Here is a 20,000-nt window from a genome sequence, read left to right as displayed (position 1 = left end):
ACCTAACCCAGACCTAACCCAGTCCTAACCCAGTCCTAACCCAGTCCTAACCCAGACCTAACCCAGTCCTAACCCAGTCCTAACCCAGACCTAACCCAGACCTAACCCAGACCTAACCAAATCCAGTACTAACCCAGACCTAACCCAGTCCTAACCCAGACCTAACCCAGACCTAACCCAGTCCTAACCCAGTCCTAACCCAGACCTAACCCAGACCTAACCCAGACCTAACCCAGACCTAACCCAGACCTAACCCAGACCTAACCCAGTCCTAACCCAGACCGAACCCAGACCTAACCCAGACCTAACCCAGTCCTAACCCAGACCTAACCCAGTCCTAACCCAGACCTAACCCAGACCTAACCCAGTCCTAACCCAGTCCTAACCCAGACCTAACCCAGACCTAACCCAGACCTAACCCAGACCTAACCCAGACCTAACCCAGACCTAACCCAGAAATAACCCAGACCTAACCCAGACCTAACCCAGTCCTAACCCAGTCCTAACCCAGTCCTAACCCAGACCTAACCCAGTCCTAACCCAGTCCTAACCCAGACCTAACCCAGACCTAACCCAGACCTAACCCAGACCTAACCAAATCCAGTACTAACCCAGACCTAACCCAGTCCTAACCCAGACCTAACCCAGTCCTAACCCAGTCCTAACCCAGACCTAACCCAGACCTATCCCAGACCTAACCCAGTCCTAACCCAGACCTAACCCAGACCTAACCCAGACCTAACCCAGAAATAACCCAGACCTAACCCAGACCTAACCCAGTCCTAACCCAGTCCTAACCCAGTCCTAACCCAGACCTAACCCAGTCCTAACCCAGTCCTAACCCAGACCTAACCCAGACCCAACCCAGACCTAACCAAATCCAGTACTAACCCAGACCTAACCCAGTCCTAACCCAGACCTAACCCAGTCCTAACCCAGACCTAACCCAGTCCTAACCCAGTCCTAACCCAGACCTAACCCAGTCCTAACCCAGTCCTAACCCAGACCTAACCCAGACCTAACCCAGACCTAACCCAGACCTAACCCAGACCTAACCCAGACCTAACCCAGAAATAACCCAGACCTAACCCAGACCTAACCCAGTCCTAACCCAGTCCTAACCCAGTCCTAACCCAGACCTAACCCAGTCCTAACCCAGTCCTAACCCAGACCTAACCCAGACCCAACCCAGACCTAACCAAATCCAGTACTAACCCAGACCTAACCCAGTCCTAACCCAGACCTAACCCAGTCCTAACCCAGACCTAACCCAGACCTAACCCAGTCCTAACCCAGTCCTAACCCAGACCTAACCCAGTCCTAACCCAGTCCTAACCCAGACCTAACCCAGTCCTAACCCAGTCCTAACCCAGACCTAACCCAGTCCTAACCCAGTCCTAACCCAGACCTAACCCAGACCTAACCCAGACCGAACCCAGACCTAACCCAGACCTAACCCAGTCCTAACCCAGACCTAACCCAGACCTAACCCAGTCCTAACCCAGTCCTAACCCAGACCTAACCCAGTCCTAACCCAGTCCTAACCCAGACCTAACCCAGTCCTAACCCAGTCCTAACCCAGACCTAACCCAGTCCTAACCCAGTCCTAACCCAGACCTAACCCAGACCTAACCCAGACCGAACCCAGACCTAACCCAGACCTAACCCAGTCCTAACCCAGACCTAACCCAGTCCTAACCCAGACCTAACCCAGACCTAACCCAGTCCTAACACAGTCCTAACCCAGTCCTAACCAAGTCCTAACCCAGAACCTACCCAGTCCTAACCCAAACCTAACCCAGACCTAACCCAGTCCTAACCCAGACCTAACCCAGTCCTAACCCAGTCCTATCCCAGACCTAACCCAGACCTAACCAAATCCAGTACTAACCCAGACCTAACCCAGTCCTAACCCAGACCTAACCCAGACCTAACCCAGTCCTAACCCAGTCCTAACCCAGACCTAACCCAGACCTAACCCAGACCTAACCCAGACCTAACCCAGACCTAACCCAGTCCTAACCCAGACCGAACCCAGACCTAACCCAGACCTAACCCAGTCCTAACCCAGACCTAACCCAGTCCTAACCCAGTCCTAACCCAGACCTAACCCAGTCCTAACCCAGTCCTAACCCAGACCTAACCCAGACCTAACCCAGACCTAACCCAGACCTAACCCAGACCTAACCCAGAAATAACCCAGACCTAACCCAGACCTAACCCAGTCCTAACCCAGTCCTAACCCAGTCCTAACCCAGACCTAACCCAGTCCTAACCCAGTCCTAACCCAGACCTAACACAGACCTAACCAAATCCAGTACTAACCCAGACCTAACCCAGTCCTAACCCAGACCTAACCCAGTCCTAACCCAGACCTAACCCAGACCTAACCCAGTCCTAACCCAGTCCTAACCCAGACCTAACCCAGTCCTAACCCAGTCCTAACCCAGACCTAACCCAGTCCTAACCCAGTCCTAACCCAGACCTAACCCAGTCCTAACCCAGTCCTGACCCAGACCTAACCCAGACCTAACCCAGACCGAACCCAGACCTAACCCAGACCTAACCCAGTCCTAACCCAGACCTAACCCAGTCCTAACCCAGACCTAACCCAGACCTAACCCAGTCCTAACACAGTCCTAACCCAGTCCGAACCAAGTCCTAACCCAGAACCTACCCAGTCCTAACCCAAACCTAACCCAGACCTAACCCAGACCTAACCCAGTCCTAACCCAGTCCTAACCCAGACCTAACCCAGTCCTAACCCAGACCTAACCCAGACCTAACCCAGTCCTAACCCAGAAATACCCCAGACCTGACCCAGACCTAACCCAGACCTAACCCAGCCCTAACCCAGACCTAACCCAGAAATAACCCAGACCTAACCCAGACCTAACCCAGTCCTAACCCAGTACTAACCCAGTCCTAACCCAGACCTAACCCAGACCTAACCCAGACCTAACCCAGACCTAACCCAGACCTAACCCAGACCTAACCCAGAAATAACCCAGACCTAACCCAGACCTAACCCAGTCCTAACCCAGAAATACCCCAGACCTGACCCAGACCTAACCCAGACCTAACCCAGCCCTAACCCAGACCTAACCCAGACCTAACCCAGACCTAACCCAGAAATAACCCAGACCTAACCCAGACCTAACCCAGTCCTAACCCAGTACTAACCCAGTCCTAACCCAGACCTAACCCAGTCCTAACCCAGACCTAACCCAGACCTAACCCAGTCCTAACCTAGACCTAACCCAGTCCTAAACCAGACCTAACCCAATCCTAACCCAGTCGTAACCCAGACCTAACCCAGTCGTAACCCAGACCTAACCCAGTCGTAACCCAGACCTAACCCAGTCGTAACCCAGACCTAACCCAGTCGTAACCCAGACCTAACCCAGACCTATCCCAGTCCTAACCCAGACCTAACCCAGACCTAACCCCGTCCTAACCCAGACCTAACCCAGTCCTAACCCAGACCTAACCCAGTCCTAACCCAGTCCTAACCCAGACCTAACCCAGGCCTAACCCAGACCTAACCCAGTCCTAACCCAGTCCTAACCCAGACCTAACCCAGACCTAACCCAGACCTAACCCAGACCTAACCCAGACCTAACCCAGACCTAACCCAGACCTAACCCAGTCCTAACCCAGTCCTAACCCAGACCTAACCCAGACCTAACCCAGACCTAACCCAGTCCTAACCCAGTCCTAACCCAGACCTAACCCAGACCTAACCCAGACCTAACCCAGTCCTAACCCAGTCCTAACCCAGACCTAACCCAGTCCTAACCCAGACCTAACCCAGACCTAACCCAGTCCTAACCCAGACCTAACCCAGTCCTAACCCAGTCCTAACCCAGTCCTAACCCAGTCTTAAACCAGTCCTAACTCAGACCTAACCGAGACGTAACCCAGACCTTATCCAATTCAGTCCTAACACAGTCCATATTCATTTTTTTTTTTTTTTTTTTTTTTTTTTTTATTTCTGTTTTAGATACCGAAGGAGATCCTTGGATAGGCACCCATGCCTCAGAAGAATATATGGGTAGTTTGAGAATCTGACTCACCATACCCCACAAGTGTCTCATCCGTCTTTACTCATTCAGACACCACTCATGCCAACAAGCATCCCGGGACGCAGGCGAAACTGCTCTCCGCATTACTTCACCTAACCAATTCTAAACTAGCCCTAACGCAGTTCCAATACAGTCATTACAAAATGGGCTAGGTCTGGGCCAGTGTTGCGGTGGTTTGGGGCGCGCAGACCCCAGTCAGCAAAACGAATTCAATATGATGCTGTTCAATTTAATATGATACCGCTATTACAAAGGGGGTTAGGTCTGGGCTAGTGTAGCGGGGGTCTGGGGGGCGCAGACCCCTGTCAGCAAAACGAATTCAATATGATGCTGCTCAATTTAATTTGGTACCGCTATTACAAAATGGGTTAGGTCTGGGCTGGTGTAGCGGGGGTTTGGGGGGCGCAGACCCCAGTCAGCAAAACGAATTCAATATGATGCTGTTCAATTTAATTTGATACCGCTATTACAAAATGGGTTAGGTCTGGGCTAGTGTAGCGGGGGTTTGGGGGGCGCAGACCCCTGTCAGCAAAACGAATTTAGTACGATGCTGTTCAATTTAATTTGATACCGCTATTACAAAATGGGTTAGGTCTGGGCTAGTGTAGCGGGGGTTTGGGGGGCGCAGCCCCCCATTCAGCAAAACGAATTATGTACGATGCTGTTCAATTTAATATGATACCACTATTACAAAGTGGGTTAGGTCTGGGCTAGTGTAGCGGGGGTCTGGGGGGCGCAGACCCCTGTCAGCAAAACGAATTCAATATGATGCTGTTCAATTTAATTTGATACAGCTATTACAAAATGGGTTAGGTCTGGGCTAGTGTAGCGGGGGTTTGGGGGGCGCAGCCCCCCATTCAGCAAAACGAATTATGTACGATGCTGTTCAATTTAATATGATACCACTATTACAAAGTGGGTTAGGTCCGGGCTAGTGTTGCGGGGGTCTGGGGGGCGCAGCCCCCCAGTCAGCAAAACGAATTTAGTACGATACTGTTCAATTTAATTTGATACCGCTATTACAAAATGGGTTAGGTCTGGGCTAGTGTAGCGGGGGTTTGGGGGGCGCAGCCCCCCATTCAGCAAAACGAATTTAGTACGATGCTGTTCAATTTAATATGATACCGCTATTACAAAGTGGGTTAGGTCCGGGCTAGTGTTGCGGGGGTCTGGGGCGCGCAGACCCCAGTCAGCAAAACGAATTCAATATGATGCTGTTCAATTTAATATGATACCGCTATTACAAAGGGGGTTAGGTCTGGGCTAGTGTAGCGGGGGTCTGGGGGGCGCAGACCCCTGTCAGCAAAACGAATTTAGTACGATGCTGTTCAATTTAATTTGATACCGCTATTACAAAATGGGTTAGGTCTGGGCTAGTGTAGCGGGGGTTTGGGGGGCGCAGCCCCCCATTCAGCAAAACGAATTAAGTACGATGCTGTTCAATTTAATATGATACCACTATTACAAAGTGGGTTAGGTCTGGGCTATTGTAGCGGGGGTCTGGGGGGCGCAGACCCCAGTCAGCAAAACGAATTCAATATGATGCTGTTCAATTTAATTTGATACCGCTATTACAAAATGGGTTAGGTCTGGGCTAGTGTAGCGGGGGTTTGGGGGGCGCAGCCCCCCATTCAGCAAAACGAATTTAGTACGATGCTGTTCAATTTAATATGATACCGCTATTACAAAGTGGGTTAGGTCCGGGCTAGTGTTGCGGGGGTCTGGGGGGCGCAGCCCCCCAGTCAGCAAAACGAATTTAGTACGATACTGTTCAATTTAATTTGATACCGCTATTACAAAATGGGTTAGGTCTGGGCTAGTGTAGCGGGGGTTTGGGGGGCGCAGCCCCCCATTCAGCAAAACGAATTAAGTACGATGCTGTTCAATTTAATATGATACCACTATTACAAAGTGGGTTTGGTCTGGGCTAGTGTAGCGGGGGTCTGGGGGGCGCAGACCCCAGTCAGCAAAACGAATTCAATATGATGCTGTTCAACCCCTCGGGAATTTTTAATTTCTGTTTTATTCACCGTAATGCTCATGGAACGTACTTTCATATTCTTGTTTTTTGCTTCACGAAAATTTTTGTACACTAATTACTTTTTAATAGGAAAACGTGCAACGGCAAACTCCTTCCTAGGGTCACTGGGAAGATGACATTGACAAAATATGTTAAGATCAGCCGCCCCTATGCGTAAAGTATGTCGTTTTTCCATTTTTTCACCCCGGAGCGACACCAACATTGTGTTGCAATTTTAAACCGCGCGGTTAAACGGCGGGCCAAACAGTCGCTGGTTTATGCAACAACAACCATCAAACTAGTAGGAGAATACACGCCCGTGATAGTATAGGAGATTCCCACTGTCCCTATCTTTTTTTTTATCTCGGACATATATATACCGGCTTATCGTCAATAACTCGAAAACCAGCACGTTAAGGCCAATTTTGGTCTATACGATTCTTATGCAGTTTTAGATTCTCTACACGGTCCAATGATCGTTTTATTTTTTTGTCGAATTTTGAGAATTTTTTTTTTTTTTTCTCGAAAACGAGCTCGTCGACCTGCACTTTTGACGACGCCATCGTGTTCCCCGGATTTTTTCCTGCAAGATAGGGTGGCGATTTTTTGTCCTACGATGATTTTTGACGCCGGAGCGATGATTCGGAGCAGAGCGGACTTAGAAACTTTCGCGCGTCGACCGCCGGACCGATCGCTCCAGGCTGTTTTTCGTCAATAACTCGAAAACGAGCACGGTAACGCTCGTTTTCGCCCGTACGATACTTGTACCGTTTACCGTTGGCTACCTGGCAGATGGTTTGTTTTTTTTTTATCTCGAATTTTGAGAGCTTTTTTAACTTTTTTCTCAAAAACGAGCACGTGAACGCCAATTTTCGTCTATACGATTCTTATGCAGTTTTATATTCTCTACACGGTCCACTGATCGTTTTATTTTTTTGTCGAATTTTGAGAATTTTTTTTTTTTTTTCTCGAAAACGAGCTCGACGACCTGCACTTTTGACGACGCCATCGTGTTCCCCGGATTTTTTCCTGCAAGATAGGGTTGCGATTTTTTGTCCTACGACGATTTTTGACGCCGGAGCGATGATTCGGAGCAGAGCGGACTTAGAAACTTTCGCGCGTCGACCGCCGGACCGATCGCTCCAGGCTGTTTTTCGTCAATAACTCGAAAACGAGCACGGTAACGCTCGTTTTCGCCCGTACGATACTTGTACCGTTTACCGTTGGCTACCTGGCAGATGGTTTGTTTTTTTTTTATCTCGAATTTTGAGAGCTTTTTTAACTTTTTTCTCAAAAACGAGCACGTGAACGCCAATTTTCGTCTATACGATTCTTATGCAGTTTTATATTCTCTACACGGTCCACTGATCGTTTTATTTTTTTGTCGAATTTTGAGAATTTTTTTTTTTTTTTCTCGAAAACGAGCTCGACGACCTGCACTTTTGACGACGCCATCGTGTTCCCCGGATTTTTTCCTGCAAGATAGCGTGTCTATTTTTTGTCCTACGACGATTTTTGACGCCGGAGCGGTGTTTCGGAGCAGAGCGGACTTAGAAACTTTCGCGCGTCGACCGCCGGACCGATCGCTCCAGGCTGTTTTTCGTCAATAACTCGAAAACGAGCACGGTAACGCTCGTTTTCGCCCGTACGATACTTGTACCGTTTACCGTTGGCTACCTGGTAGATGGTTTTTTTTTTTTTTATCTCGAAGTTTGAGAGCTTTTTTAATTTTTTCCACAAAAACGAGCACGTGAACGCCAATTTTCGTCTATACGATTCTTATGCAGTTTTAGATTCTCTACACGGTCCACTGATCGTTTTATTTTTTTGTCGAATTTTGAGAATTTTTTTTTTTTTTTCTCGAAAACGAGCTCGACGACCTGCACTTTTGACGACGCCATCGTGTTCCCCGGATTTTTTCCTGCAAGATAGGGTGGCGATTTTTTGTCCTACGACGATTTTTGACGCCGGAGCGGTGTTTCGGAGCAGAGCGGACTTAGAAACTTTCGCGCGTCGACCGCCGGAGCGATCGCTCCAGGCTGTTTTTCGTCAATAACTCGAAAACGAGCACGGTAACGCTCATTTTCGCCCGTACGATACTTGTACCGTTTACCGTTGGCTACCTGGTAGATGGTTTTTTTTTTTTTTATCTCGAAGTTTGAGAGCTTTTTTAATTTTTTCCACAAAAACGAGCACGTGAACGCCAATTTTCGTCTATACGATTCTTATGCAGTTTTATATTCTCTACACGGTCCACTGATCGTTTTATTTTTTTGTCGAATTTTGAGAATTTTTTTTTTTTTTTCTCGAAAACGAGCTCGACGACCTGCACTTTTGACGACGCCATCGTGTTCCCCGGATTTTTTCCTGCAAGATAGGGTTGCGATTTTTTGTCCTACGACGATTTTTGACGCCGGAGCGATGATTCGGAGCAGAGCGGACTTAGAAACTTTCGCGCGTCGACCGCCGGACCGATCGCTCCAGGCTGTTTTTCGTCAATAACTCGAAAACGAGCACGGTAACGCTCGTTTTCGCCCGTACGATACTTGTACCGTTTACCGTTGGCTACCTGGTAGACGGTTTTTTTTTTTTTTATCTCGAAGTTTGAGAGCTTTTCTAATTTTTTCCACAAAAACGAGCACGTGAACGCCAATTTTCGTCTATACGATTCTTATGCAGTTTTATATTCTCTACACGGTCCACTGATCGTTTTATTTTTTTGTCGAATTTTGAGAATTTTTTTTTTTTTTTCTCGAAAACGAGCTCGACGACCTGCACTTTTGACGACGCCATCGTGTTCCCCGGATTTTTTCCTGCAAGATAGCGTGTCTATTTTTTGTCCTACGACGATTTTTGACGCCGGAGCGGTGTTTCGGAGCAGAGCGGACTTAGAAACTTTCGCGCGTCGACCGCCGGACCGATCGCTCCAGGCTGTTTTTCGTCAATAACTCGAAAACGAGCACGGTAACGCTCGTTTTCGCCCGTACGATACTTGTACCGTTTACCGTTGGCTACCTGGTAGATGGTTTTTTTTTTTTTTATCTCGAAGTTTGAGAGCTTTTTTAATTTTTTCCACAAAAACGAGCACGTGAACGCCAATTTTCGTCTATACGATTCTTATGCAGTTTTATATTCTCTACACGGTCCACTGATCGTTTTATTTTTTTGTCGAATTTTGAGAATTTTTTTTTTTTTTTCTCGAAAACGAGCTCGACGACCTGCACTTTTGACGACGCCATCGTGTTCCCCGGATTTTTTCCTGCAAGATAGGGTGGCGATTTTTTGTCCTACGACGATTTTTGACGCCGGAGCGATGATTCGGAGCAGAGCGGACTTAGAAACTTTCGCGCGTCGACCGCCGGACCGATCGCTCCAGGCTGTTTTTCGTCAATAACTCGAAAACGAGCACGGTAACGCTCGTTTTCGCCCGTACGATACTTGTACCGTTTACCGTTGGCTACCTGGTAGATGGTTTTTTTTTTTTTTATCTCGAATTTTGAGAGCTTTTTTAACTTTTTTCTCAAAAACGAGCACGTGAACGCCAATTTTGGTCTATACGATTCTTATGCAGTTTTAGATTCTCTACACGGTCCACTGATCGTTTTATTTTTTTGTCGAGTTTTGAGAATTTTTTTTTTTTTTTCTCGAAAACTAGCTCGACGACCTGCACTTTTGACGACGCCATCGTGTTCCCCGGATTTTTTCCTGCAAGATAGGCTGGCGATTTTTTGTCCTACTCCCATATTCGTGTCTTTTTGCTTAACGAAATCTTTTATATACTAATAACTTTTTAATAAAAAAACGTGCGACGGCAAAATCCGTCTTAGAGTCACTGGGGTGGTGACATGACAAAATATGTTAAGATCAGCCGCCCCTATGCGTAAAGTATGTCGTTTTTCCATTTTTTCACCCCGGAGCGACACCAACATTGTGTTGCAATTTTAAACCGCGCGGTTAAACGGCGGGCCAAACAGTCGCTGGTTTATGCAACAACAACCATCAAACTAGTAGGAGAATACACGCCCGTGATAGTATAGGAGATTCCCACTGTCCCTATCTTTTTTTTTATCTCGGACATATATATACCGGCTTATCGTCAATAACTCGAAAACCAGCACGTTAAGGCCAATTTTGGTCTATACGATTCTTATGCAGTTTTAGATTCTCTACACGGTCCAATGATCGTTTTATTTTTTTGTCGAATTTTGAGAATTTTTTTTTTTTTTTCTCGAAAACGAGCTCGTCGACCTGCACTTTTGACGACGCCATCGTGTTCCCCGGATTTTTTCCTGCAAGATAGGGTGGCGATTTTTTGTCCTACGATGATTTTTGACGCCGGAGCGATGATTCGGAGCAGAGCGGACTTAGAAACTTTCGCGCGTCGACCGCCGGACCGATCGCTCCAGGCTGTTTTTCGTCAATAACTCGAAAACGAGCACGGTAACGCTCGTTTTCGCCCGTACGATACTTGTACCGTTTACCGTTGGCTACCTGGCAGATGGTTTGTTTTTTTTTTATCTCGAATTTTGAGAGCTTTTTTAACTTTTTTCTCAAAAACGAGCACGTGAACGCCAATTTTGGTCTATACGATTCTTATGCAGTTTTAGATTCTCTACACGGTCCACTGATCGTTTTATTTTTTTGTCGAGTTTTGAGAATTTTTTTTTTTTTTTCTCGAAAACTAGCTCGACGACCTGCACTTTTGACGACGCCATCGTGTTCCCCGGATTTTTTCCTGCAAGATAGGCTGGCGATTTTTTGTCCTACTCCCATATTCGTGTCTTTTTGCTTAACGAAATCTTTTATATACTAATAACTTTTTAATAAAAAAACGTGCGACGGCAAAATCCGTCTTAGAGTCACTGGGGTGGTGACATGACAAAATATGTTAAGATCAGCCGCCCCTATGCGTAAAGTATGTCGTTTTTCCATTTTTTCACCCCGGAGCGACACCAACATTGTGTTGCAATTTTAAACCGCGCGGTTAAACGGCGGGCCAAACAGTCGCTGGTTTATGCAACAACAACCATCAAACTAGTAGGAGAATACACGCCCGTGATAGTATAGGAGATTCCCACTGTCCCTATCTTTTTTTTTATCTCGGACATATATATACCGGCTTATCGTCAATAACTCGAAAACCAGCACGTTAAGGCCAATTTTGGTCTATACGATTCTTATGCAGTTTTAGATTCTCTACACGGTCCAATGATCGTTTTATTTTTTTGTCGAATTTTGAGAATTTTTTTTTTTTTTTCTCGAAAACGAGCTCGTCGACCTGCACTTTTGACGACGCCATCGTGTTCCCCGGATTTTTTCCTGCAAGATAGGGTGGCGATTTTTTGTCCTACGATGATTTTTGACGCCGGAGCGATGATTCGGAGCAGAGCGGACTTAGAAACTTTCGCGCGTCGACCGCCGGACCGATCGCTCCAGGCTGTTTTTCGTCAATAACTCGAAAACGAGCACGGTAACGCTCGTTTTCGCCCGTACGATACTTGTACCGTTTACCGTTGGCTACCTGGTGGACGGTTTTTTTTTTTTTTATCTCGAACTTTGAGAGCTTTTTTAATTTTTCCCGCAAAAACGAGCACGTGAACGCCAATTTTCGTCTATACGATTCTTATGCAGTTTTAGATTCTCTACACGGTCCACTGATCGTTTTATTTTTTTGTCGAATTTTGAGAATTTTTTTTTTTTTTTCTCGAAAACGAGCTCGACGACCTGCACTTTTGACGACGCCATCGTGTTCCCCGGATTTTTTCCTGCAAGATAGGGTGGCGATTTTTTGTCCTACGACGATTTTTGACGCCGGAGCGATGATTCGGAGCAGAGCGGACTTAGAAAGTTTCGCGCGTCGACCGCCGGACCGATCGCTCCAGGCTGTTTTTCGTCAATAACTCGAAAACGAGCACGGTAACGCTCGTTTTCGCCCGTACGATACTTGTACCGTTTACCGTTGGCTACCTGGTGGACGGTTTTTTTTTTTTTTATCTCGAACTTTGAGAGCTTTTTTAATTTTTCCCGCAAAAACGAGCACGTGAACGCCAATTTTCGTCTATACGATTCTTATGCAGTTTTAGATTCTCTACACGGTCCAGTGATCGTTTTATTTTTTTGTCGAATTTTGAGAATTGTTTTTTTTTTTTCTCGAAAACGAGCTCGACGACCTGCACTTTTGACGACGCCATCGTGTTCCCCGGATTTTTTCCTGCAAGATAGCGTGTCGATTTTTTGTCCTACGACGATTTTTGACGCCGGAGCGGTGTTTCGGGGCAGAGCGGACTTAGAAACTTTCGCGCGTCGACCGCCGGACCGATCGCTCCAGGCTGTTTTTCGTCAATAACTCGAAAACGAGCACGGTAACGCTCGTTTTCGCCCGTACGATACTTGTACCGTTTTCCGTTGGCTACCTGGTGGATGGTTTTTGTTTTTTTTACCTCGAAGTTTGAGAGCTTTTTTAATTTTTTCCACAAAAACGAGCACGTGAACGCCAATTTTCGTCTATACGATTCTTATGCAGTTTTAGATTCTCTACACGGTCCACTGATCGTTTTATTTTTTTGTCGAATTTTGAGAATTTTTTTTTTTTTTTCTCGAAAACGAGCTCGACGACCTGCACTTTTGACGACGCCATCGTGTTCCCCGGATTTTTTTCTGCAAGATAGGATGGCGATTTTTTGTCCTACGACGATTTTTGACGCCGGAGCGATGATTCGGAGCAGAGCTGACTTAGAAACTTTCGCGCGTCGACCGCCGGACCGATCGCTCCAGGCTGTTTCTCGCCAATAACTCGAAAACGAGCACGGTAACGCTCGTTTTCGCCCGTACGATACTTGTACCGTTTACCGTTGGCTACCTGGTAGATGGTTTTTTTTTTTTTTATCTCGAATTTTGAGAGCTTTTTTAACTTTTTTCTCAAAAACGAGCGCGTGAACGCCAATTTTCGTCTATACGATTCTTATGCAGTTTTAGATTCTCTACACGGTCCAGTGATCGTTTTATTTTTTTGTCGAATTTTGAGAATTTTTTTTTTTTTTTCTCGAAAACGAGCTCGACGACCTGCACTTTTGACGACGCCATCGTGTTCCCCGGATTTTTTCCTGCAAGATAGCGTGTCGATTTTTTGTCCTACGACGATTTTTGACGCCGGAGCGGTGTTTCGGAGCAGAGCGGACTTAGAAAGTTTCGCGCGTCGACCGCCGGACCGATCGCTCCAGGCTGTTTTTCGTCAATAACTCGAAAACGAGCACGGTAACGCTCGTTTTCGCCCGTACGATACTTGTACCGTTTTCCGTTGGCTACCTGGTGGATGGTTTTTGTTTTTTTTACCTCGAAGTTTGAGAGCTTTTTTAATTTTTTCCACAAAAACGAGCACGTGAACGCCAATTTTCGTCTATACGATTCTTATGCAGTTTTAGATTCTCTACACGGTCCACTGATCGTTTTATTTTTTTGTCGAATTTTGAGAATTTTTTTTTTTTTTTCTCGAAAACGAGCTCGACGACCTGCACTTTTGACGACGCCATCGTGTTCCCCGGATTTTTTCCTGCAAGATAGGGTGGCGATTTTTTGTCCTACGACGATTTTTGACGCCGGAGCGATGATTCGGAGCAGAGCGGACTTAGAAACTTTCGCGCGTCGACCGCCGGACCGATCGCTCCAGGCTGTTTTTCGCCAATAACTCGAAAACGAGCACGGTAACGCTCGTTTTCGCCCGTACGATACTTGTACCGTTTACCGTTGGCTACCTGGTAGATGGTTTTTTTTTTTTTTATCTCGAATTTTGAGAGCTTTTTTAACTTTTTTCTCAAAAACGAGCGCGTGAACGCCAATTTTCGTCTATACGATTCTTATGCAGTTTTAGATTCTCTACACGGTCCACTGATCGTTTTATTTTTTTGTCGAATTTTGAGAATTTTTTTTTTTTTTTCTCGAAAACGAGCTCGACGACCTGCACTTTTGACGACGCCATCGTGTTCCCCGGATTTTTTCCTGCAAGATAGCGTGTCGATTTTTTGTCCTACGACGATTTTTGACGCCGGAGCGGTGTTTCGGAGCAGAGCGGACTTAGAAAGTTTCGCGCGTCGACCGCCGGACCGATCGCTCCAGGCTGTTTTTCGTCAATAACTCGAAAACGAGCACGGTAACGCTCGTTTTCGCCCGTACGATACTTGTACCGTTTTCCGTTGGCTACCTGGTGGATGGTTTTTGTTTTTTTTACCTCGAAGTTTGAGAGCTTTTTTAATTTTTTCCACAAAAACGAGCACGTGAACGCCAATTTTCGTCTATACGATTCTTATGCAGTTTTAGATTCTCTACACGGTCCACTTATCGTTTTATTTTTTTGTCGAATTTTGAGAATTTTTTTTTTTTTTTCTCGAAAACGAGCTCGACGACCTGCACTTTTGACGACGCCATCGTGTTCCCCGGATTTTTTCCTGCAAGATAGCGTGTCGATTTTTTGTCCTACGACGATTTTTGACGCCGGAGCGGTGTTTCGGGGCAGAGCGGACTTAGAAACTTTCGCGCGTCGACCGCCGGACCGATCGCTCCAGGCTGTTTTTCGTCAATAACTCGAAAACGAGCACGGTAACGCTCGTTTTCGCCCGTACGATACTTGTACCGTTTTCCGTTGGCTACCTGGTGGATGGTTTTTGTTTTTTTTACCTCGAAGTTTGAGAGCTTTTTTAATTTTTTCCACAAAAACGAGCACGTGAACGCCAATTTTCGTCTATACGATTCTTATGCAGTTTTAGATTCTCTACACGGTCCACTGATCGTTTTATTTTTTTGTCGAATTTTGAGAATTTTTTTTTTTTTTTCTCGAAAACGAGCTCGACGACCTGCACTTTTGACGACGCCATCGTGTTCCCCGGATTTTTTTCTGCAAGATAGGGTGGCGATTTTTTGTCCTACGACGATTTTTGACGCCGGAGCGATGATTCGGAGCAGAGCTGACTTAGAAACTTTCGCGCGTCGACCGCCGGACCGATCGCTCCAGGCTGTTTCTCGCCAATAACTCGAAAACGAGCACGGTAACGCTCGTTTTCGCCCGTACGATACTTGTACCGTTTACCGTTGGCTACCTGGTAGATGGTTTTTTTTTTTTTTATCTCGAATTTTGAGAGCTTTTTTAACTTTTTTCTCAAAAACGAGCGCGTGAACGCCAATTTTCGTCTATACGATTCTTATGCAGTTTTAGATTCTCTACACGGTCCAGTGATCGTTTTATTTTTTTGTCGAATTTTGAGAATTTTTTTTTTTTTTTCTCGAAAACGAGCTCGACGACCTGCACTTTTGACGACGCCATCGTGTTCCCCGGATTTTTTCCTGCAAGATAGCGTGTCGATTTTTTGTCCTACGACGATTTTTGACGCCGGAGCGGTGTTTCGGAGCAGAGCGGACTTAGAAAGTTTCGCGCGTCGACCGCCGGACCGATCGCTCCAGGCTGTTTTTCGTCAATAACTCGAAAACGAGCACGGTAACGCTCGTTTTCGCCCGTACGATACTTGTACCGTTTTCCGTTGGCTACCTGGTGGATGGTTTTTGTTTTTTTTACCTCGAAGTTTGAGAGCTTTTTTAATTTTTTCCACAAAAACGAGCACGTGAACGCCAATTTTCGTCTATACGATTCTTATGCAGTTTTAGATTCTCTACACGGTCCACTTATCGTTTTATTTTTTTGTCGAATTTTGAGAATTTTTTTTTTTTTTTCTCGAAAACGAGCTCGACGACCTGCACTTTTGACGACGCCATCGTGTTCCCCGGATTTTTTCCTGCAAGATAGCGTGTCGATTTTTTGTCCTACGACGATTTTTGACGCCGGAGCGGTGTTTCGGAGCAGAGCGGACTTAGAAAGTTTCGCGCGTCGACCGCCGGACCGATCGCTCCAGGCTGTTTTTCGTCAATAACTCGAAAACGAGCACGGTAACGCTCGTTTTCGCCCGTACGATACTTGTACCGTTTACCGTTGGCTACCTGGTGGACGGTTTTTTTTTTTTTTATCTCGAACTTTGAGAGCTTTTTTAATTTTTCCCGCAAAAACGAGCACGTGAACGCCAATTTTCGTCTATACGATTCTTATGCAGTTTTAGATTCTCTACACGGTCCAGTGATCGTTTTATTTTTTTGTCGAATTTTGAGAATTGTTTTTTTTTTTTCTCGAAAACGAGCTCGACGACCTGCACTTTTGACGACGCCATCGTGTTCCCCGGATTTTTTCCTGCAAGATAGCGTGTCGATTTTTTGTCCTACGACGATTTTTGACGCCGGAGCGGTGTTTCGGGGCAGAGCGGACTTAGAAACTTTCGCGCGTCGACCGCCGGACCGATCGCTCCAGGCTGTTTTTCGTCAATAACTCGAAAACGAGCACGGTAACGCTCGTTTTCGCCCGTACGATACTTGTACCGTTTTCCGTTGGCTACCTGGTGGATGGTTTTTGTTTTTTTTACCTCGAAGTTTGAGAGCTTTTTTAATTTTTTCCACAAAAACGAGCACGTGAACGCCAATTTTCGTCTATACGATTCTTATGCAGTTTTAGATTCTCTACACGGTCCACTGATCGTTTTATTTTTTTGTCGAATTTTGAGAATTTTTTTTTTTTTTTCTCGAAAACGAGCTCGACGACCTGCACTTTTGACGACGCCATCGTGTTCCCCGGATTTTTTTCTGCAAGATAGGGTGGCGATTTTTTGTCCTACGACGATTTTTGACGCCGGAGCGATGATTCGGAGCAGAGCTGACTTAGAAACTTTCGCGCGTCGACCGCCGGACCGATCGCTCCAGGCTGTTTCTCGCCAATAACTCGAAAACGAGCACGGTAACGCTCGTTTTCGCCCGTACGATACTTGTACCGTTTACCGTTGGCTACCTGGTAGATGGTTTTTTTTTTTTTTATCTCGAATTTTGAGAGCTTTTTTAACTTTTTTCTCAAAAACGAGCGCGTGAACGCCAATTTTCGTCTATACGATTCTTATGCAGTTTTAGATTCTCTACACGGTCCAGTGATCGTTTTATTTTTTTGTCGAATTTTGAGAATTTTTTTTTTTTTTTCTCGAAAACGAGCTCGACGACCTGCACTTTTGACGACGCCATCGTGTTCCCCGGATTTTTTCCTGCAAGATAGCGTGTCGATTTTTTGTCCTACGACGATTTTTGACGCCGGAGCGGTGTTTCGGAGCAGAGCGGACTTAGAAAGTTTCGCGCGTCGACCGCCGGACCGATCGCTCCAGGCTGTTTTTCGTCAATAACTCGAAAACGAGCACGGTAACGCTCGTTTTCGCCCGTACGATACTTGTACCGTTTTCCGTTGGCTACCTGGTGGATGGTTTTTGTTTTTTTTACCTCGAAGTTTGAGAGCTTTTTTAATTTTTTCCACAAAAACGAGCACGTGAACGCCAATTTTCGTCTATACGATTCTTATGCAGTTTTAGATTCTCTACACGGTCCACTTATCGTTTTATTTTTTTGTCGAATTTTGAGAATTTTTTTTTTTTTTTCTCGAAAACGAGCTCGACGACCTGCACTTTTGACGACGCCATCGTGTTCCCCGGATTTTTTCCTGCAAGATAGCGTGTCGATTTTTTGTCCTAGCTCAATTATTAAGGAAGTTACGGTTTCTTGATTTTTCGGTATGTTCGAACTGGTCTTTTAGGCGGGCGCTCGGTCGCGCGGTGCTTTCGCATCGACCGACGTACCGATCGGCGGCGACGGTTTTTCGTCTATATCTCGAAAACTAGTACGCTAACACATATTTTGACCTATATGATATTTGTTCAGTGTAATTTTTTCTATCTGGTAGGCTGGTTTTTTTTTTTTATCTCGAATTTTTTGAACGTTTTTGTTTTTTTCTCGAAAACTAGCGCGACGACCGATATTTTTAACTACGGTTTTGAATTCGTCTAATTTTTGCCTACAAGATAGCGTGTCGAGTTTTTGTCCTGCGACGATTTTGACCATTTTTTCATTTTTTTCTCGAAAACGAGCACGGCAATCTATATTTTTAACGACGGCATCGTGTTCCCCTGCTTTTTTCCTACAAGATAGCGTTTTTTTTTTTTGCCCTAGCTCAATTATTAAGGAAATTACAGGTGTTGGTTTTCGCTCTAAGTTATAACAGGCCGTTCGGGCGGGCGGTTGGGTCGCGCGGTTCCCCCCATAAGCGGCCGTGCGTAAGCCCGTGCGTCGCCGGCGTTCCGGCGGGCGCCTCGGTACCTATAAGAGAAGCGACGGTCCGGTCGAGTCGGTCGGGGCAGCGTCGAGCGTACGGCTATTCTTCGACCTCGGTTGAGAAGCAGTCGTCGCTCCTCGGGATTTCATCCTGACTGTTCTGTATCGTGCTCGTTCCAGACTTTCTCCACACTGCATTGCCACGAGTCGGTGTCTTTGACCGAATGGCTCTTGAAGTGGTATAAGCGTCTCGAGTGACGTTGGTGACTTGTATACGTTTAAAATATGTATACTCGTACTATCCGAGCATCAACTCTTCAGTCCGAGCGATTGAAAATTTTGTGAAAACCATAAACTGGCACTACACTCTACGGAGCGTAGCTTAAAAGGCAAAAATTGTATGGAACTACGGTTCGTACTCTGGAAAGTGAGCAAAGAATGAAATACAGGTGTCTGACCTCGACATAACAGTACGGCGCCGAATACGTGCTTTCTCGACCAGCACATACGCGCTTTCTCGTTTTTGTCCAGCATGAATGCTTAGTCTTCGGGCCTGGCAATACGTGCTTCCACGATCGATGCCCAGCGTGAATAAGTGCCCGAGATGTTCAGCATGAGCGCAGCTCTACGTACTTTGTCGTTGTGGGATACCATTATACAATAATGTTCTGTTGTGAAGTAAAATACGAAACGAGAGAGTTTGGTGGTGACTCTGTCGAGAAAAAGCAAATATAAACGAGAGAGTTGGTGGTTTCTCTGTCGAGAAAAAGCAAATATAAACGAGAGAGAGTTGGTGGTGACTCTGTCGAGAAAAAGCAAATATAAGAGAGTTAGTTGGTGGTGGCTCTGTCGAGAAAAAGCAAATATAAGAGAGTTAGTTGGTGGTCGCTCTCTCGAAAAATGAAATTAAATTAAATAAACGAGAGTTTGGGGAGCTCTCGGAAAAGTGAAAGAAACTAAACGAAGGAGAGGGTTTTTGGTGGTACCCTCTCTATACATATATAATATTATAACACAAGAGAGGAAGAGGTGGCTCTCAAGTCTTTCGAACGAAAGACTAAAATTTGATGTTGAAAGAAGGAGTTTTTTATGTGTCGTCGTCCGTTCTCCTTCAGAGTCGGCGACGAAGAATAAAATTGAGAGAATATTACAAAAGAACTTTACTCAAGTTCCCTGGTTGATCCTGCCAGTAGTCATATGCTTGTCTCAAAGATTAAGCCATGCATGTCTCAGTACACGCCGTATTAAGGTGAAACCGCGAATGGCTCATTAAATCAGTTATGGTTCCTTTGATCGTACCCACATTTACTTGGATAACTGTGGTAATTCTAGAGCTAATACATGCAAAACAGAGTTCGTCCCAGTGATGGGAGGAACGCTTTTATTAGATCAAAACCAATCGGTGGTCTGGACGGGCATTATTGTCCGTTCGTTCATCGTTTGCTTTGGTGACTCTGAATAACTTTGTGCTGATCGCACGGTCTTCCAGTACCGGCGACGCATCTTTCAAATGTCTGCCTTATCAACTGTCGATGGTAGGTTCTGCGCCTACCATGGTTGTAACGGGTAACGGGGAATCAGGGTTCGATTCCGGAGAGGGAGCCTGAGAAACGGCTACCACATCCAAGGAAGGCAGCAGGCGCGCAAATTACCCACTCCCGGCACGGGGAGGTAGTGACGAAAAATAACGATACGGGACTCATCCGAGGCCCCGTAATCGGAAT

General features: G+C 46.1%; 1 non-coding gene across 1 annotated transcript in view; it reads left to right on the top strand.

Annotated features, from left to right (window-relative positions):
* The first annotated feature begins 19,446 nt into the window (after positions 1–19,446).
* LOC143350464 (small subunit ribosomal RNA) overlaps positions 19,447–20,000 on the top strand; it is a 1,933-nt gene continuing 1,379 nt past the window's right edge. The window contains exon 1 of the ribosomal RNA XR_013081109.1: positions 19,447–20,000. This exon is cut by the window's right edge and continues 1,379 nt beyond it. This is a non-coding gene — a ribosomal RNA (small subunit ribosomal RNA).

Source organism: Colletes latitarsis, chromosome 14 (assembly GCF_051014445.1).
Source record: "Colletes latitarsis isolate SP2378_abdomen chromosome 14, iyColLati1, whole genome shotgun sequence".
NCBI classification, from domain to species: domain Eukaryota; kingdom Metazoa; phylum Arthropoda; class Insecta; order Hymenoptera; family Colletidae; genus Colletes; species Colletes latitarsis.
Note: the sequence above shows the minus strand (reverse complement) of the source record. Positions and strands in the feature narration are given on the sequence as shown.